Source organism: Aotus nancymaae, unplaced genomic scaffold (genome assembly GCF_030222135.1).
Source record: "Aotus nancymaae isolate 86718 unplaced genomic scaffold, 86718_ANA_hifiasm-v0.15.2.pri h1tg000059l, whole genome shotgun sequence".
Lineage (NCBI taxonomy): Eukaryota > Metazoa > Chordata > Mammalia > Primates > Aotidae > Aotus > Aotus nancymaae.
The window spans coordinates 24,573,237-24,595,409 of NW_026988473.1; the positions used below are offsets into that span (position 1 = coordinate 24,573,237).

The 22,173-nt window shown below is 40.4% G+C and overlaps 1 protein-coding gene across 2 annotated transcripts in view; it reads right to left on the reverse strand.

The window, feature by feature from the left end:
• The window catches only part of IFTAP (intraflagellar transport associated protein), a 259,976-nt gene that overhangs the window by 93,955 nt on the left and 143,848 nt on the right, over nt 1–22,173 (reverse strand). Inside the window, exon 8 of one of the 2 annotated variants that reach the window (XR_010338323.1) lies at nt 6,022–6,088. The gene's annotated coding sequence lies outside the window, so the exon portion shown is untranslated. Of the gene's footprint in view, nt 1–5,979; nt 6,089–22,173 lie in introns of those variants that run through there. The other variant, XM_064365022.1, reaches the window with a different exon arrangement.

A 22,173-nucleotide genomic window follows, 5' to 3' on the forward strand; every position in this document is an offset into this window, starting at 1 on the left:
AATTAGCTGGGCATGGTGGCGCGTGCCTGTAATCCCAGCTACTCAGGAGGCTGAGGCAGGAGAATTGCCTGAACCCAGGAGGCGGAGGTTGCGGTGAGCCGAGATCGCGCCATTGCACTCCAGCCTGGGTAACAAGAGCGAAACTCGGTCTCAAAAAAAAAAAAAAAAAAAAAAAAAATTCATGTCCAAGAATCAGGATACTGTGTACCCTATGGATATTATTGTAAACATCAATTCCCACTGTTTTTAATGCAATCTAGAAATTTTGGGTTATTGGATTGTATCTGTATTAAACCCAGATCACACTCTTTATATGTCCTGGTTAATCAGACCTTCATAAGGAATATCATAAATTGTTGGGGTTTTTTTTTTACAACAGTCAAGTTGAGAAACAAAAAGCATTCTGTCTTTTCAGAGCTCTAGTTTTCATGGTTATAAATATTGCCCATTTTGTCATTAATACAGAGTGAATAGGAAAAATTACAAGGTCCCATAGAGCCCCACAGACTGGGATGAGATTGACCTAAATCCTTTCTTAAGAATTCCAGAGAATGTGTAGCCCCCAGAGCATTGCTATAAAGAGGGACATTCATTCATTTACTAATGAACTCATCATGCAGAATGGGCTGTATGTGATAGGGTGAAATTATAATGCATCTTTAGTATTTCTCATATCCCCAATTAAGCTTAGTCTGTGAAACCCTTTGTCCTCAGCCTGGACAACTGTCATGCAGGCCCACGGCTTCCTGGTCCCTTCAGGTCAAGAACAGTCTCACTTCAGTAATCAAAATATCCAGTGTAATAATCAAAACTCAAAACCTCATGCAATATGAGATTTCTCCTTTCCCTGCTCCCCAGGCCTTCCCCAGTCTTGGAGCCTTCAGTAGGGGCAGGGATGTGTCCATCAGCTGTGTCCCACACCATCTACTCCTCCCCACACAGGATGATTCTAGAAATGGCTTCAAAGCTGTTCAGCCTTGGGCTCAGAGCAATAGAGGATGAAAGGAAAAGGGCAGAGTTGGCACAGTCTCTGTGCCAGTGACCATTGTAATTTGGTGTTGGGTCCTTCAGAGTGTGGAGCTGGTTCTTTCCTTTCATGGGCAGTTTAGCAGGCTCTTCAAAAATCCCTTTGCTGGAAACCTCTGCACTGCTTTGAGGAGAAAGATGCCTCTTCTCTATATAGAATCCCACCAACAAGGTCTTTCTGCCTCTCCAAGGAGTCCTTTAGAAAGAAAGCCTTCATTACATACACACACAAACACACACACACACACACACACACACAAACACACACAGAGAGAGAGAGAGAGAGAGAGACAGAGACAGAGAGACAGACAGACAGAGACAGAGACAGAGAGGAGATAGTTTGGATATTTGTCCCCACAAAAACCTCATGCTGAATTGTAATCATCAGTGCTGGAGGTAGGTCCTGGTGGGAGGTCTTTGGATCATGGGGGTGGATCCCTCATGGCTTGGTACTGTCTTCATGACAGTGAGTTCTCGTGACATCTGGTGATTTAAAAGCATGTGGCACCCTCCCCCTACTCTCTCTCCTCTTGCTCCTGCTTTTGCCAGGTGACATCCCTTCTACCCCTTCACCTTCTGCTATGATTGTAAGCTTCCTGAGGCCTCCCTATAAACAGAGAAGATGCCAACACCATGCTTCCTATAAAGCCTGCAGAACTTTGAGTCAATTAAACCTCTTGTCTTTATAAATTACCCAGTCTCAGGTATTTCTTTCTAGCAATGCAAGAACAGCCTAACACAGAGAGACAGAGAAAAAGAGAGATTAAAAAATAGAGATACAGAGATACAGGCTGTCCCCCAGAAAACAGGCACTTTTGCCCCATGCAGCTCACCCCCAATACAGCCAAGCCAGCAGCTGTAGCCAGAGAATTTTTCCTCTGATCTTCACCCAGGGGAGTATCCAATAGGAGTCTCACATTTTCTACATTTCAGGAACCAAGTGTCAAGCTTTTGAAGGTTCCCCTGATGCCCCTCTCCCAGGGAGTAAGGTGATGGGAAGCAACACTACTACCCTCTACAAGTGCTATGGTTTGGCTGTGTCCCCACCCAAATCTCATCTTGAATTGTATCTCCCATAATCCCCCAGTGTTGTTGGAGGGACCCAGTGGGAGGTAAGTGAATCATCAGGGTAGCTTTTTCCCATGCTGTTCTTGTGATAATGAGTAAGTCTCATGAGATCTGACGGTTTTATAAAGGGCAGTTCCCTGCACACACTCTTTTGCCTGCCACCATGTAAGATGTGTGTTTGCTCCTTCTTCACCTTCTGCCATGATTGTGAGACCTCTCCAGCCATGTGGAACTGAGTCCATTAAACCTCTTTTTCTTTATAAATTACCCACTCTCGCATATTTCTTCATAGCAATATGAAAACAGACTAATAAACCAAGTTAGGGGAAGCAAAATGCACAGTTATTGATAATTCTCTCTCGGCCTCTCATGTGAGCTAGAGGCAGACAGCTGCAAAACCCATTCACAGTCTCACTGGCACACCTTGCTTCAATAGCCTTACACTTCATTTTAGGGTGGCACTTCACTTGGAAACTAAGGGTGTTTTTCTCACCTTCTAGGGCCTCTCCCAAAACTCTGAGACAACAGGAAGAGATGCACATAAAGATCTGTTATATTAAGAAAGACTGGGGCCAAGTCTTGGGAATTCTGAATATAATTCTCATCTTTCTGATACTGTATCCTGAGTGGCAACCTGAATAATCCATATTCTATGTGAATGATCCAAAAGGTAATTCAGATACCTGGATGCACGGCCAGATTTTCAGCAACGATCCAGGACCTTCCTTACTAACTCCCTAAATATTTCTGTGCAACTTTCTATGTCCTGACTCTTGATTCTGCCTCTCCTTTGCACTTGTTAACTGATCTGGAATTCTCTGAGTTATCCTTTCAACATACAACAAACAATTTAGTTTAGACTCACATTTGCCTGGAAATAATAGAATAATTGCTCCAAGCTCTGGGCCAACTTTACCCAAATATACAGTAAGAAGTTTTTTATGTAGTATGATATCTGAGACCCTGTGAAATTATTTCTTTCACCCAGTGTCTAAAAGGCTTATATGAAAAAAAAATTGTTTCATAAATTTGTCTTAAAAAGCATCACTTTTTTTTTGGAGATGGAGTCTCACTCTGTCACCCAGGCTGGAGTGCAGTGGTGCAATCTTGGCTCACTGCAACCTCCTCCTCCCAGGTTCAAGTGAGTCTCCTGCCTCAGCCTCCCTAGTAGCTGAGATTACAGGCACACACCACCATGCCCAGTTAAATTTTGTATTTTTAGTAGAGACAGGATTTCACCATGTTGGTCAGGCAAGTCTCAAACTCCTGACCTCAAGCATCACCTTGTTTTAAAATGAGTAACCATGTTGTGTATTTAGTAGAAATACATTCAAGTGCAAGGTCAAGAAGAACAAGTTGTACCATTTTTAATCTACAATTTTGTTTTCACAATTGGTATACATAAATTTGAAAGTAGTTCAGTTATTGATTTAGCTGCAGAATTCTGAATTTTAGATAAACAATAAATAACTTTTAGTATAAGTATATCTCAAATATTGCATGGGACATACTTATACATACACACATATATATAGTTAATCTAAAATTCAAATTTAGCTGGGCATTCTGTATTTTGATTGCTTAATCTGGCAACTTTATTTGCTGGAGCTTCCAGCCTGACTGCCCATAAGCAGCTCTCAGATAAAACGAGCTCCTTCTAAAATGCATTACATATTTAAATGGAAATAATATATTTGCATAGTAATATGCTGATGATTGACTCCTGCTCAATTCTGAGTTCAAATAATCAATAATGCTTTCTTTCTAGTCTTCCTAAGAAAGAAAAGGAAGATGGAACCCAGATTAGCAAAGATAAGAAAACAGCACAGCAATACATGGTTTTTACTGTAATTTCATCTCAAGGTTTTCTAGAAAGCCTCCAAAAATATATAGGGTCATTGAGAATAACTTTGGCTGCAAGTAACAGAAAACGTAGATTCAAACTGGCTTAAATAATAAGGAAATGCAGAATCTCCTATAACTGGAAGCCCAGGAACATAATGATGCCATGAGAGCCTAGGTTGTCTCTACTACTCCCTTCTGCCCTCCTCAGTGGCAGCTCCCTCTGAGAGCTGCTTCCCTTCGTCACAGCAAACATGGCTCCAAGTGACAACCAGAGTAGCATACTTCCCTGACTATGTTCAGTAACTCTCGTCATGAGAATGGCATGTGCTTATCAGCTTAGAAATCAGGGTTCCTTCTCGAGCTGGGGATAGGAAGGAAATCTAAACAAAAATGAGATTTAAAAGAAGTTAAGGAGTTTTAAGCAGGCAACAGTACCTACTAAAATCTATTAGTGGTTACTTAACTTCTTATTCAAGTGGGCCATCAGTTTGATGAGAAATCTGCCCTTAATGTGTCTATAAGATTGTAAAGCCACTGTTGTTTGTTTGTATAACTTGATGACTTAATTCTTCTTTGGAAACATATACCTAGATTAGAAATATAGGTAAACATTTTAATAGTTTTATATAAATGGATTTTACTTTTTTTCTGAGACTTAGAAACATCGACATGTTTAAAGTCATTCCTGAATCTTTCGTTTATGAAAAATAATGATGATGATGACACATTAAATTTGAATAGAGTCTTACTTAAAACATTTTTACATTAATCTCATTTGTGTTTCATAATAACCTAAAGATAAGGCAGGTATTACTAGCCCCATATTTCTGAGAAGGAAACAGATCTACCTTGATAAAGACACCTGTCTAAGATCACATTCAATTACATTGGAAAACAGAACAGGAATCTATTTCCTTTTGTCACAGATTCTTGCTGCATGGAGTGGTAATTTCAATGCATATTTTTCTCTAAGCGCAAGGGCCTATATGTAACTTCTGGCCTATATGTAACTTCTGGCCTCAACATGGCAATGGGTAATGGGGTTGGCTATGCATTTTAAAAATGCAGCTATTTTTGAATTAAAAATCATTGTGTTACATTTTTAACATCTTATCCCCAGATAATGTGGTCAAGAATTAATTTAGCTTCTTTCTCATGCAAAGGAATCCTACACAAAGTTTTACAACTGAGCCTCTTTTTTTTCCACTGCCATTAAACAGGTTAAAATCATTTTTATTATAAATACAGACATACATATACATATATAAACAGATACACAGAGCACAAAATAAACCCTGAACTGATTTAAGCCAACAAAAAAGGAAATGCACTTGTTCACAATGTTTAAAAGTCTAGTGGTATCTCAACTTCTGGGGCTCAAAGAAGGATATCAGTTATTGGTATCTCTTTATCCCACAGTTCTGCCCTCCTATACATGAGCTTCTTTCCAAGGCTCCAATTGGTGACATAGCAGCTGCCTTTATTTCCAGAATAAAATCTCGAGTCTTAAGTTTAACGCAAAGGAGAGTGCGCTTCTCTACCAATACTCCCATAAATGCCCCATTGTGTCCCATAGTCTCTGACAGGGCAACATGCCCAATACTACAGTTTGAATGTGTCTTCTAAAAAGTTATGTGTTCTAAACTGAATCCCCAGTGCAACAGTGTTGGGAAGTGGGACCTAGTTAGAGGTGACTGGGCTATGAGGGCTTTGTCCTCATCAATGAATTAATGTCATTATTGCAGGAGTGGGTTTGTTATTACAGAAGTGAGATTTTTATTGAATGAATGGGTTCCTTACGAAAGGATAAGTTCAGTCTTGGCTGCATTCTGTCACCCTCTCTCACTCTCTCACCTTCCTCCATGGCATGATGCAGTAAGAAGTTCCTTGAAAGATGTCAGCACCTTGTTATTGGACTTTCCAGCCTCCAGAACTATGCGCCAAATATATTTCTGTTCACCGTAAATTACTTAGTCTCAGGTATGTGTTATAGTGGCACAAAATGGACTGACACCCATCCCTCAAGGAATCGCTGTGAAGAGAATATAGATCTCTGGTCAGACAAGCCAATTAAATACCTACCCATGGAGCCAGGGTTGCAGTGAACTCCATCCAAAGCAAATAGATTAAGAGTGAATGATGTAGTTTTCTAGAAGAGAAACAGAGAAGGATGTTTAAGGAAAAGGGCGATTAGATGCTGGGAGGCAAAAATTAATATCTACCACACTCATGAGCAAAAGGAAGAACTTATTCAACATCATGAGAAACTATCTATTGTTTCACTGCCTAAATATTAATAGCATCTTCTTTTCTCAGGTCCTTCAAGAAACCATATTATCCATCTTGATTATTCCCTGTGGTGCAACATTTGCACAGGGAATCTGCCCAAGGAACAATCAAGCACAAATTCTGAAGTTTGAGGTTATGTTTGTCTTCAAAGAATCAGACTGGTATATATTGCAATCTATACCTGGCAGATTAAGAATAATTAACTGGGTGAAGAAGACAATGAGAAGAAAGTACAAAACCTTCCTGCTTCTTAAAGGTTTTCAGTGTGAAGTGGAGAAGGGCCCTGGATTCTGCTGAGGAGAAAAAGTATTTGCCTCTGAAGCTGAAATGATTTTACCAACAGGGAGAAATCCTGATCATGGGGTGTTTTGTGGGAAAACTCAAGTAGAAGGAGAAACCAAAAGCAGTAAAACTCAAAGAACAACCAAAAGAGCCATTCAAAGTTGGTTATCACTTAAATGGTTGCTCTGAGAAGTTGCTTTGTCTCTCTTACCGCAACTAACTCACTCCATATTAAATGAAACAGTAACAATATTACAGACACCCATTGAGTGGAACTTTGCAGCCTGGTCACCATGGAGATGTTTCAAGTGCCCTCACGTGAGCCTGCATTATTGCAGTCCATTTTCCAAATGACTCTAGATTTTATCCTACTGAGTAAATTGCTTTCTGTCTCTCCTCTCTCTCTCCCCCTGCCCCTCACCTTTTCTTCCTGCCACTATCAAAAAGAAAAAAAAAAAAGAATGAATAATTCCTTACCCTCTGAGGTTTTAGAATCTATACTAGAGATTAAGCCAATAAGTTTAAAATTCTCAAATAGATGCTTTATAATAGTATACAGGGAATCAAATGCCAAACCAATATGTAACAAAATATATGTAAGACATACTTTTACATAGAAAACTACCAAATATTGAAAAAAATAATAAAACCTAAATAAACTGAAGAATATACCAGTCTCATGGATTGCATGACTCAAAAATGTAAATATAGCAATTTCTCCACAAATCGATCTGTAGATTCAATGTGATGTATATCAAAATCTAAATCCCAGGAGCTTTTTTAATACAATTTAATTTGTTTAATTTACATGAAAAACAAAGGGCCAAGAATAGCCATTAAAATGATGAAAAAGAACAAAACTGGAAGATTTTATACTACAAGATTTTGAGACATCATACCAAGACATTCTAAGATTACAATCATTAACAGTGTAATACAAGTGCAAAGATAGAAAAACAGAACACTGAAACAGAATATAGAAATAGATTCCATAGCTACATTTACTCAATTAGTGGCAAAGATGACATCACAGTGCCATAGGGAAAGAGTGGTATTTTCAATAAATGATGCTGGGTCAACTGGGCATCCATAAAGAAAACATCATGAAGCTTAAATTATAGCTCACATCATGCACAAAAATTAATTGCAGATAGGTTGTAGGTGACAATATGAAAGGTAAAATTATATGTATTTCAAAATAAAACAAAGGACAATGTCTTCACGATCTTGAGGTAAGAAAATATGTCTTAAGCAGGACAAAAACACACTAAACATAAAAAATAATTAATAAACTAGATGCTATTAAGAAGATTTTCTCATAAAAAGACAGTAGGGAAAAAATTAAGATGTATATACTTCTTACAAAAGATACATATCCAGGCCAGGCGTGGTGGCTCACAGCTGTAATCCCAGCACTTTGGGAGGCCAAGGCAGCCAGATCACCTGAGGTAAAGAGTTTGAGACCAGCCTAACTGACATGGAGAAACCCCATCTCTACTAAAAATACAAAAAAATTAGCCAGGCGTGGTGGCACATGCCTGTAGTTCCAGCTACTCTGGAGGCTGAGGCAGGAGAATTGCTTGAACCCAGGAGACAGAGGTTGCTGTGAGCCAAGATCATGCCACTGCACATCAGCCTGGGACTCACTCTCAAAAAAAAAAAAAAAAAAAGACTCACATCCAGAATATATAGAGACGGATAGCCCAATAGAAAAATGGGCAAAACAATTGAACAGGCACTTCCCAAAAGATGATATCAAAATGGCCAATATACATATGAAGCAATGCTCAACTTTATAAGTCATTAAAAATGCATATTAAAACCAAAATGAAAAATACAGAAAATGCCAAATGTTGGTGAGGTTGTTGAGTATTCAGAACTCTCATACATGGCTAGTGAAAGGACACATTGATACAACCACCTTGAGAAAACTGACTTTATCTACCAAATCTGAACACATACGTATCCTCTGATGTGGAAATTCCACCCCTAGGTAGATAGCCAACAAAAATGAATATATTCATTCAAAGACATTGACAAGAATAATTATAGGAGCATTATTCATAACTGCCAAAAACTAGAAATGCTCCAAGTATCCATAAATAGCAGAATTTATACAAAGGAAAACTATTATGGTGTCAGTTGTTAGGATGGCATTTACGTTTGTGGGAACGGTGATGAATGAGAGGGTGTATAAGGGAAGGTTTTGAAATGTTAGTAAAAAAAAATGTGTTTTTGTTATGAATGCTGTGGACACATATATTCACTTGGTGAAAATTCACCAGAAGTACATTTATGATCTGTACACTTTTCCATGTATATGTTATACTTCATTAAAGAAGTTTTTGATGCTGTAGTTAAAAGAGAGAAGGAACAATGTATTAGTCCAGTGGTCCCCACCCTTTTCGGCACTAGGGACTGTTTCATGGAAGACAATTTTTCCACAAACAGGTTCAGGGGGATGGTTTCAGGGTGATTCAAGCTCATTACATTTATTATTAGATTCTCAAAAAAAAGCATGCAACTTAGATCCCTTGCATGCATGGTTCACAAGAGCATTCAGGCTCCTGTGAGAAGCTAATGCCACTGCTGATCTGATGAAGGCAGAGCTCAGCTTTACTCACTCACCTGCTGCTCGCCTCTTGCTGTGTGACCCGGTTCCTAATAGGCCATAGGCCTGTACCTATCCATGCTCTAAGGTGGGGAACCCTGTATTAGTGTATTCTCACACTACTGTAAAGAAATACCTGAAACTGGGTAATTTATACAGAAAAGAAATTTAAGTGGATCATGGTTCTGCAGGCTATACAGGAAGCATGATGCTGACATCAGCTCAGCTTCTGAGTAGTCCTCAGGAAACTTACAATCATGGTGGAAGGTGAATGATGAACAGGCATGTCACATGGCCAGAGCAGGAACAAGAAAGAGAGAAGGGGCTACACATTTTTAAATGACCAGATCTCATGAGAACTCACAAATGAGGATGGTGCTAAATCATTCATGAGAAATGTGCCTCCATGATCCAATCATCTCCCATGATACCCCACCTCCAACATTGGGGATTAAAATTGAACATGAAATTTGGGTTGGGGACACAGGTCCAAACCATATCAAACAAAAAGAGAGAAGTGTTTGCAATTGGTCAGAAAACAAATGAATTGAAACAAGTTCAATGTTGGCCACTTGTTTCTGTCAATTGAACATCACTTCACGTGACATGCTAAGCAGGGAGCAGCCCCATCCTGAGGCAATTTCACCATCAGTACCAGGTGTGATGGTGCCCAGGATACAAAATTTCATCATTCTCTCTCAGGGTTTGAGGAAAAACAAGAAAATGTTTTCGTAGTCTGATAAAGATGCCAATTCTACCAACATACTAGTTTTGGTTTAGCAGGTCCTGTCCACATGCCGGCCCTTGGTGACATCATCCAGTGTCCTGGTTTCAAGGGACATCTAAATGCCAATGACTCTAAAATGTATAAACCCAGCTCAGAACTCTCTCCTACACTTCAGACTTATATAGGTTGAACTACCCAAAATTGCCATTTCCATAGGTCAAAAATGAGTGACTTCATATAGTTCAACTTGTAAGTCAATTGCCTAATTGATATTTCTAATGAGCATCTCTAATATAACTTATCCAAAATCAAATCTCTTCTATTGTGGTTTTCCATCTCAATACCTGCCAATCCCATCCTTCCTTCACTCTAGACGAAAAACCTTAGAGTAATCATTGACTCCTTTCTCTCTTAGATTATACATCTAATCCATTAACAAATCAACCCTGTATGGCCTACCTGCTAAATATATCCAGAATAAGACAACTTCTCGCCACCTTCACATTATTACCTCAGTCTAAGCCACCAGCATTGATTATAAGACTTTTTGCAATAATTCTGTCCATGTGCTTCCTCTTCTCCCAGCCCCAATTTAGTTCCTCCCAGTAGCCAGAGAGATTCTTTAAAATGCTGTCAGATTGTGTCTCTCTTCTGCTTAAAATTTTCCACTGGTTGCCCATCTCACAAAGAGTAAAAGCCAAAGTCCTACAATTGCCTGCAAAGGCCTATGCCATTTGTCATATGCAATAAATATTTGGTAAATTACATAAAAGACCCAGGCTCTCCAGCTCCCTACTCCACCATCCTTCAGGTAAGACCCTTGTCCTCAGAGTCCAAGATGGCTACTCAAACCTAGACATTACACCCACATTCTAAGCAGCAGTATTGAAAAAGTAGGAAGAAGGAATGCCCTCTTTTTTCTAAAGAGATTCCCAAAAGTTCCACACATTATTTCTGTTTACATCCAGACTTAAGCCAGGGTTTCTCAACGTTAGCATTATGGACATAATAATTCTATGCTGTGGTGAGCTGGCTTTTGAACCATAGGATGTTTAGCAGAATCCCCGCTAGCATTCCACCCAACACCAGTAGAACAAAACACCCCACTGCTAGTTGAGACACTTTAAACTGTGTACGGACATTGCCAGATGTACCAAGGGGTAAGAGAGGGACATCTGCTAGTTGGGAACCATTAACTTAAGCTAGTAGAGACGTGGTAAATATCAGGATGGTGATATCACACAGCAAAGTGAGAACTCTATATCTTGATATACAAAAGAATGGATATTTGGTAAGCAAGTAGCAGCCTCAATTAAGAAAAAAAAATACTCCTCCCTAGAGGCAAGCACTGTAGCCAGTTTTTGGAGATAATTTCAGAGATATTTAATACGTACAAAAATAAATATTTTTTATTTATTTACTTAGTCATATATTACATGAAGTATAGCCTCTCTATTATTTATACTTATGAATGCCTTGCTTTCTTTTTACTTAACAAGGCAATTTTTCCTGGGATAATATGACCTTTCTATCTATAGACGCAAATTTTCTTTTATTTCTGAAAAGCTTTCTTAAATTATATCTTTAAATATTGATTCCGTTTTCTTATTTAGGTTACCTTCGTCATTAACACCAATTATGGGTATTTTGGACTTCCTGTGACTGTCTTTGGTATGTTATTTTTGTCCTAGTCTTTTTAAAAATGCTCATGTGAATTTACATTTTGCTTGCCCTTATCTTATTTTCAACCGCGTCTATCATTTTCAGGGCTGCATTCATTCCTTTGTTGAACTGGTTTTTCTTCCCCAAGAGCCCTGAGCTCTGCTTGCTCATGCAGCTTCTCCTTCTGATATTTCACATTTTGATTCTTGTTTTCTAGTGGCAAGTGCTTTATTATGTTATCTTTTACTAATGGTAATATGTTTAATCATGATTTTTATTTCTCCATGGCAACATTTTTCTGATGAGTATACTTTAGCTGCTGTTAGATTTTTTTTTTAATTCCTTTTCTTCCTTTTTTCTTCTAGCGTCTTTGTACAAATCCTGTGGTCTTTCCATTTCATTGTCATTCATGAGTGAGATGAGCCTTTAGACTAAGTATTTGTAGGAAATACTTAGGGTGCACACCAAGGACCATGTGTCCAACTAGAAAGAGTTCTCTCTTTTGCATAAAACTGTAAGTGGAATTAATTTTTTTAGACTTTTCTTCCTGACAGTCAACAGTAACCAGTAGCCATCTGGTCTTTTCACAATATAGATTCTCTCTTCCACCCTGCCTCATCCGCAGTTTGCTTCCTGACAATATGTGTGATTTCTCATTCAAGCCTGCCTGCCATCATCTTTAACAGTAAAGCCTAACAAAGTTTCTGTAACTAGTCCTCACACATTCCCACTGTTCCAAACAAGAATAAGACCAGGTCACTAGTTGCCACTAACATTCGTTATCTTTTCTTTTTCTATCAGAACTGCTATATTATTGGCTGTAGCAATATAAATGGCTTTAAAAATTACTTTTCCTTTTCCTCTATTATTTTACAGTTCTATGTGACCATGTAGCCAGGTTCTTAGTGAATAACATTGTGGGGAAATTCTGGAACGTCTCTATTAATAGAGTACAGAAAGCCAGAGAAAGATCCTGTTTCCCTTACCACTGCCTGGAATATGTATTTGATGGTTGACGCTCCAGCAAACTCTTAGATCAGGAGGTTACTATAAAGATGAAAGCCACACACCAGAATGGTAGGCCAAAAAGCAGAAAATCTGATCTTTTGGTGAGCCAAAAAGCAGAAATAATGAGGCCAGAAAGCAAAAAACTTGATCTCTTGATAACATTGGAGCCACTAACCAGCTATGGACTATAGACCTCTAGTCTTCTATGAGAGAGAGACAAACTTGTTATTTTAGATGTTCTGTTAGATGCACTTGAATTTAATTCCAACTGAAACAACAAAACTTCACCCCTAAGGGTATGTTACGAATTTTGAAGAACTATTTTATAAGTCTTGTCTGAGATCAGCAGCCGTTGACGTGTTCTCTTGATAGCAGAATTGTGATTTGATTTCTGTTGTTTTTGACATCCCTTCCTCAAATGATGGTTCAGAGTTACATATGTCTCCTAATGTTCTTTTAATATGGAACTTGCATTTTCTATTTTTTCTTCTTTTTACTTAAATCTAAAAGTAAATAGTAGAAATGCTTCCTTATTCCACTATTTTAAGACTGGAAAGAGGAGGGTTTGGAGTTTTTTAAGAATAGAAAAGAAATAGTTTAGAAACTGCAAATGGAAATATGAAAGACACATCCTTTCTCTACTTCCAGGCTGATTTATGGGAGATGTAAGCATCACATAAGAAGTCTGCAGAGGGGGGAGATCCAAGATGGCCGCTTAGGAGGAACTCGGGAATGCAGCTCCGAGAGAAAGCACAGAGGGTGAGTGGACGCCGTATTTCCAGACTGATTTTTACTGCCCACAGAACAGGAGATTCACACGCAGAGAAGCCACACGGGTCGCCAGCGCCGCTGGCGCCGCTGGCTTGAACGGCGCAGCCGCTGGGCCGGCACCCTGAGGCAACAGCTCACTGTATAAAGTGAGAGAGTCTGAGTCCCCTATAAGCCAGCAAGGGGAGCTGAAACGGGGAGCCAGGCCAGCGCCACGAATCTCAGAGCCGCGGCTTTAGCCAACGCAGCGGCTCCGGAGGCAGATCGGATGAGACGGTGTCCCCTCTTACCCAGCAAGAAGACCTGAAACACAACTGAAACCGGGACGGTCCAGCTCTGTGGAGGAGGGGCGTTCTCCATAGGCACCCTGCTGTTCTGTACCAAGGCAATCCGCCACTACAGAGACTCCGTCACTACAGGGGCGGGCCAACATAGCGGAAGCAGTTCTAACTACACCCAGAAGTTCACACGGAAGCTGGGTGGAGCCCACAGCAGCTTAGCGAAGCCTCTGCAACCTGAGTGTGACTAGGCTGCCACCTTGTGGGCAGGGAAAACAGCAACCGCACAGGGGAACATCAGAAAACAGTAACTCCCTGGGACAGAACACCTCGGGGGAAGAGCAGGGGGTTTATGAGTTCTGCCACAGCAGACTTAAAATTACCAAAATCAGAAAGACAACAACTACAAAGTCAGCAGGTGGAAAAATCCACAAAGATGGGAAGAAACCAGCGCAAAAAGGATGAAAACACCCAAAACCAGAACACTTCTCCTCCTACAAGGGATCACAACTCCCCACCAGCAAGGGAACAAGACTGGACGGAGAATGAGTGTGATGAAATGACAGAATCAGCTTTCAGAAAGTGGATAATAAGAAACTTCCGTGAGCTAAAAGAACATGTTCTAACCCAATGCAAAGAAACTAAGAACCTTGAAAAAAGACTTGACGAAATGCTAACAAGAATGGACAACTTAGAGAGGAATATGAGCGAATTGATGGAGCTGAAAAACACAACACGAGAACTTCGTGAAGCATGCACAAGTTTCAACAGCCGAATTGACCAAGCAGAAGAAAGGATATCAGAGGTCGAAGATCAACTCAATGAAATAAAACGAGAAGGCAAGATTAGAGAAAACAGGGTAAAAAGGAATGAACAAAGTCAACAAGAAATATGGGACTATGTGAAAAGACCTAATCTACGTTTGATAGGTGTACCTGAATGTGACGAAGAGAATGCATCCAAGCTGGAAAATACTCTTCAGGATATTATCCAGGAAAACTTCCCCAACCTAACAAGGCAGGCCGAGATTCAAGTCCAGGAAATACAGAGAACACCACAAAGATACTCCTCTAGAAGAGCAACCCCAAGACACATAATCATCAGATTCACCAGGGTTGAAATGAAGGAGAAAATACTAAGGGCAGCCAGAGAGAAAGGTCGGGTTACCCACAAAGGGAAGCCCATCAGACTCACTGCAGATCTCTCAGCAGAAACCCTACAGGCCAGAAGAGAGTGGGGGCCGATATTCAACATCCTTAAGGAAAAGAACTTTCAACCCAGAATTTCGTATCCAGCCAAACTAAGCTTCATAAGTGAAGGAAAAATAAAATCCTTTGTGAACAAGCAAGAACTCAGAGAGTTCATCACCACCAGACCAGCTCTACAAGAGCTCCTGAAGGAGGCACTACACATAGAAAAGAACAACCAGTACCAGCCACTCCAAAAACACACGAAAAGGTAAAGAGCATCAACACAATGAAAAATCTGCATCAACCAAAGGGCAAAACAGCCACCTAGCACCAAAATGACAGGATTGAATTCACACATAACAATATTAACCCTAAATGTAAACGGACTAAATGCCCCAATCAAAAGACACAGACTGGCGAATTGGATAAAAAGCCAAAACCCATCAGTGTGCTGTATCCAGGAAACCCATCTCGCATGCAAGGATACACAAAGGCTCAAAATAAAGGGATGGAGGAAGATTTACCAAGCAAATGGAGAGCAAAAAAAAGCAGGAGTTGCAATTCTCATCTCTGATAAAATAGACTTTAAAGCAACAAAGATCAAAAGAGACAAAGAAGGACATTACATAATGGTAAAAGGATCAATGCAGCAAGAAGAGCTAACGATCCTAAATATATATGCACCTAATACAGGAGCACCCAGATACATAAGGCAAGTTCTTAAAGACTTACAAAGAGACTTAGACTCCCACACAATAATAGTGGGAGACTTCAACACACCACTGTCAATATTAGACAGATCAACGAGACAGAAAATTAACAAGGATATCCAGGACTTGAACTCAGACCTGGAACAAGCAAACCTAATAGACATTTACAGAACTCTCCACCCCAAATCCACAGAATATACATTCTTCTCAGCACCACATCACACCTACTCTAAAATTGACCACATAATTGGAAGTAAATCACTCCTCAGCAAATGCAAAAGAACGGAAACCATAACAAACAGTCTCTCAGACCACAGTGCAATCAAGTTAGAACTCAGAATTCAGAAACCAACCCAGAACCGCACAGCCTCATGGAAAATGAACAACTTTCTCCTGAATGTTGACTGGATAAACAATGAAATGAAGGCAGAAATAAAGACGTTCTTCGAAACCAACGAGAATGAAGACACCACATACCAGAATCTCTGGGACACATTTAAAGCAGTCTCTAGAGGAAAATATATAGCAATAAGTGCCCACATGAGAAGAAAGGAGAGATCTAAAATTGACACCCTATCGTCAAAATTGAAAGAGCTAGAGGAGCAAGATCAAAAAAACTCAAAACCTAGCAGAAGACAAGAAATAACTAAGATCAAAGCAGAATTGAAGGAGATAGAGACACGAAAAACCCTTCAAAAAATCAATAAATCCAGGAGCTGGTTTTTTGAGAAGATCAACAAAATAGACAGACCACTAGCCAGACTAATAAAAAAGAAAAGAGAGAATAACCAAATAGATGCAATAAAAAATGACAAAGGCGATATCACCACAGATTCCACAGAAATTCAAACCATCATCAGAGATTATTACAAACAACTCTATGCACATAAATTAGAAAACCTGGAGGAAATGGATAAATTCCTGGACAGCTGCCTCCTGCCAAGCCTAAACCAGGAAGAAGTCGAAACCCTGAATAGACCAATAACAAGGTCTGAAGTCGAGGCAGCAATTAAGAGCCTACCACCCAAAAAAAGCCCAGGCCCAGATGGGTTCACAGCCGAATTCTACCAGACATACAAAGAGGAACTGATACCATTCCTACTGAAACTATTCCAAATAATCCAAAAAGAGGGAATCCTTCCCAAATCATTTTATGAGACCAACATCATCCTAATACCAAAACCTGGCAGAGACTCAACAAGAAAAGAAAACTACAGGCCAATATCCATGATGAACATAGATGCAAAAATCTTCAATAAAATAATGGCAAGCCGATTACAACAGCACATCAAAAAGCTTATCCACCATGATCAAGTAGGATTCATCCCGGGGATGCAAGGCTGGTTCAATATACGCAAGTCTATAAATGTAATTCACCACATAAACAGAACCAAAGACAAAAACCACATGATTATCTCAATTGATGCAGAGAAGGCCTTCGACAAAATTCAACAGCCCTTTATGCTAAAAACCCTCAATAAACTAGGTATCGATGGAACGTATCTCAAAATAATAAAAGCTATTTACGACAAACCGACAGCCAATATCATACTGAACGGGCAAAAACTGGAAGCATTCCCTTTGAAATCTGGCACTAGACAAGGATGCCCTCTCTCACCACTCCTATTCAATATAGTACTGGAAGTTCTAGCCAGAGCAATCAGGCAAGAAAAAGAAATAAAGGGTATTCAATTAGGAAAGGAGGAAGTCAAATTGTCTCTATTTGCAGACGACATGATTGTATATCTAGAAGACCCTATCACCTCAGCCCAAAAGCTCCTGAAACTGATAAGCAACTTCAGCAAAGTCTCAGGATACAAAATCAATGTGCAAAAATCACAAGCGTTCCTATACACCAATAACAGACTTAAAGAGAGCCAAATCAAGAACGAACTGCCATTCACAATCGCTACAAAGAGAATAAAATACCTAGGAATACAACTAACAAGGAATGTAAAGGACCTCTTCAAGGAGAACTACAAATCACTGCTCAACGAAATAAGAGAGGACACAAACAGATGGAGAAACATTCCATGTTCATGGTTAGGAAGAATTAATATCGTGAAAATGGCCATACTGCCCAAAGTAATATACAGATTCAATGCTATCCCCATCAAGCTACCAATGACCTTCTTCACAGAACTGGAAAAAACCACCTTAAACTTCATATGGAACCAAAAGAGAGCCCGCATAGCCAAGTCAATTCTAAGCAAAAAGAACAAAGCAGGAGGCATCACACTACCAGACATCAAACTCTACTACAAGGCTACAGTAATCAAAACAGCATGGTACTGGTACCAAAACAGAGATATAGACCAATGGAACAGAACAGAGGCATCGGAGGCAACACAACATATCTACAACCACCTGATCTTTGACAAACCTGATAAAAACAAGCAATGGGGAAAGGATTCCCTGTTCAATAAGTGGTGTTGGGAAAACTGGCTAGCCATATGCAGAAAGCAGAAAATGGACCCCTTCCTGACACCTTACACTAAAATTGACTCCAGATGGATTAAAGACTTAAACATAAGACCTAACACCATAAAAACACTAGAAGGAAACCTAGGCAAAACCATTCAGGACATAGGCGTAGGCAAGGACTTCATGACCAAAACACCAAAAGCATTGGCAACAAAAGCCAAAATAGACAAATGGGACCTAATCAAACTCCACAGCTTCTGCACAGCAAAAGAAACAGTCAATAGAGTGAATCGGCAACCAACAGAATGGGAAAAAATTTTTGCAGCCTACCCATCTGACAAAGGGCTGATATCCAGAATTTACAACGAGCTAAAAAAGATTTACAAGAAAAAAACAAACAAGCCCATTCAAAAGTGGGCAAAGGACATGAACAGATACTTTACAAAAGAAGACATACATGAGGCCAACAAGCATATGAAAAAATGCTCATCATCACTGGCCATTAGAGAAATGCAAATCAAAACTACATTGAGATACCATCTCACACCAGTTAGAATGGCAATCATTAAAAAATCTGGAGACAACAGATGCTGGAGAGGATGTGGAGAAATAGGAACACTTTTACACTGTTGGTGGGAGTGTAAATTAGTTCAACCATTGTGGAAAACAGTGTGGCGATTCCTCAAGGACCTAGAAATAGAAATTCCATTTGACCCAGCAATCCCATTACTGGGCATATATCCAAAGGATTATAAATCGTTCTACTATAAGGACACATGCACACGAATGTTCATTGCAGCACAGTTTACAATAGCAAAGACCTGGAACCAACCCAAATGCCCATCAATGATAGACTGGACAGGAAAAATGTGGCACATATACACCATGGAATATTATGCAGCCATTAAAAACGAGGAGTTCGCGTCCTTTGTAGGGACATGGATGAACCTGGAAAACATCATTCTCAGCAAACTGACACAAGAACACAAAATCAAACACCACATGTTCTCACTCATAGGCGGGTGTTGAACAAGGAGAACACATGGACACAGGGAGGGGAGCACTATACATGGGGGTCTGTTGTGGGGGAGTGGGGGGGGACAGCGGGGGGGTGGGGAATTGGGGAGGGATAGCATGGGGAGAAATGCCAGATATGGGTGAAGGGGAGGAAGGCAGCAAATCACACTGCCACGTATGCACCTAAGCAACAACCTTGCATGTTTTTCACATGTACCCCAAAACCTAAAATGCAATAAAAAAAAAAAAAAAAAAAAAAAAAAAAAAAAAGAAGTCTGCAGAGCAAGTGATATTATCAGGGGACAGCTTGTTTCTTTTAGAGTAAAAAGACAGCACTCGCCGGGCGCGGTGGCTCACGCCTGTAATCCCAGCACTTTGGGAGGCTGAGGCGGGTGGATCACGAGGTCAAGAGATCGAGACCATCCCGGTCAACATGGTGAAACCCCGTCTCTACTAAATAATACAAAAAATTAGCTGGGCACGGTGGCGCGTGCCTGTAATCCCAGCTACTCAGGAGGCTGAGGCAGGAGAATTGCCTGAACCCAGGAGGCGGAGGTTGCGGTGAGCCGAGATCGCGCCATTGCACTCCAGCCTGGGCAACAAGAGCGAAACTCCGTCTCAAAAAAAAAAAAAAAAAAAAAAAAAAAAAAAAAAAAAAAAAAAAAAAAAAAGACAGCACTCAAAAATGTTGAGGATATAGAAGCATTAGCTCATGGTAACCTGAGAGTTTCAAAAGCATAATAGAAGGAAAGGTTTGAAAAGGCATGGAAGTATGCAGTCTGGCTCAGAACTACATAGTCATTAAGGGCCATGAAAATAATGGGTGACCTGGGATACAGGGCTTTTGTAGTGAATGAGTAAAACAGACAGATGTCCCAATAGCCTCCAGAGGAAGGCAGGTTCATTCTTTCATACTACATTTGAGATAACAATAGATTAGATATATGACTAGATAGAAGGAAGATGATTGATTGATAGATAGATAGATAGATAGACAGACAATAGAAATGTGATTTGTATCCAAGTTCTCATGTGCACAAACACTACTGTCTTCTAATGTCCTGCCATCTTTTTGTTTTTGTTTTTGTTTTTGTTTTTGAGATGGCGTCTCGCTCTGTTGCCCAGGCTGGAGTACAGTGGCATGATCTCAGCTCACTGCAAACTCTGCCTCCCAGGTTCAAGTGATTCTCCTGCCTCAGCCTCCTGAGTAGCTAGGACTATAGGCACCCACCACCACACTCAGCTAATTTTTGTATTTTTAGTAGAGTCAGGTTTTCACCATGTTGGCCAGGATTGTCTCAATCTCCTGACCTCGTGATCCACCCACTATGGCCTCCCAAAATGCTGGGATTACAGGCGTGAGCCACCACGCCCGGCCAGGTCCTGCAACCTCTGTAGGTTCTTGCTGTTATAACACCTTCAGTCTTTCAACCCCTAAAATTTACAAAAACCTTCCCTCCACATCCTACCATTGAGCTCAAGGCATTTAACATAATTGCACTGATTAGATAACACTTGTAAAAACCATAAGCCAGGAAGAAAAGTGTTTTGTAGGTAACCTCTGCTTTCCACCTTGATGCAAACTCTCCTGAAGGAAGGAAACTTTGAGTCTGGACTCCTGCTTCAATGGGGAAATGAAAGAAGAAAATACAGGGGAAAGCACAAATTACGATGTCAAATATTATTGTACTCTCAAAACAGTCTCTTCCCTCTTAGTCTCCATACAGGTATAATCCCTCCGTTCCCTTCTATAACAACAGCTAAACCCTGCTTTTCATGTTGGCAGAGTAGCAGGTGTCTTCTTGGTGAAAAGTGGACTTCAGGAATTCTCTATACCTGGACATATCCCTTGCTCTGGTTCCTCATAGATTCCTTTTGATTTTCATTCTTTGAGAGAACAGCTTTGCCAATGCTTTTCAATGAAAATCTCATCCAACTTTAAAATATAAAATATATAAAACGGGCCGCCTCTGTGGCTGAAGTGGAGGCATGCACTGCATTCTCAGTCACCACTGGGTACTGCCATCCTCACCTTATGCTCCCTGCCACACACACACAGTCATCCCTCCTAAAATTCCTAGATTAACCACCTCATGCTGGTTTGCCCAGGACTTACCAGGTTTTGGCACTGTGTGTCCACACGCTGGAAATCCCCAGTTCCACATACACTGAGATGGTCAGTCACCCACACACCACACAACCCTAAACACACGTCCATAATGGTTTGAAAATCACTGATTTAGAAACAATGCATTGCCCTATCAATACAGGGCACATGTTAAGTTACTATTGGTAACTGCAGATTAGTGTAAATTAGTTTATCAGCTAACTTTCCAAGTGGAGGCAGGTGGAAAAGAGGATTTGAAGAAGAGAAAGAAGAGTGTGGCCACTTTCATAGCATGTCCTGTTGGCGCGCTCATCAGTTTCATTCACAAGGTTCTAGCCCCCAAGACTCTGCAGGGATGCACTAACTGAACACCTCTGTAATTTAAGTGGTACCTGGACTCTCTCAACAGGAAGAAATGGGAGAAGGCTGGGACAAGAGTGCTCCCTATTGCTATATCCACTCCATGCCTAAGCAGTGTCTTCTCTCCCCATATTAGAAAACACATAATCAGGGCTGCAGAGCAGACTGAAACTAAGGCCCAAGCAGAGAGCAAGCCTCGGACCTTGACTTCATTAGAATAGTGCTCTAACCGAACTAAGCAGCCTTAGAGAAGCCTGCATAATTGACTTGGAAACATTTTCGAGCACAGGAGTCTCTCACAGCAGCTGGAATCAAGGCCCAAAGCAGAGAATGAGCGCCCAGAAGAGAAAGGGACTGTTCAAAGATACCCAGATGATCCCCTGTGTTGGCAAAGTTGTCCAGATGCTCATGCAGCTTTAATTAAGCCCAATTCTAATTAATCTGTGACCTTATTCAAACCAACTGTTTCCCTGTGCCCAAATGCCCTTCCAGATTCAGATGCTCTTTCCCTCCAAGTAGAATGCAAAGGTCTGTTTTCTTATTAAGTTTAATTGAAAGATGGCTGAACCGTGGGTCTCTCATAAACAGGGAATTCCCTGTTACCAATAGGACTTGCAGAACAGAGAGGTGTCAAAGATGTGGCAGAGACATAATTCAGCTTCTATAGCCGACACTGATGAAAGGCTGGGTTCAGCCTGTCCGCTCCATCAACAGCCCATCAGACACTTGCCAAATCAAAAGCAGCACGTTGTGTTTAGAATGGACACTATCAGGGAGGCAGCAAGGACACTGGAAAGATGG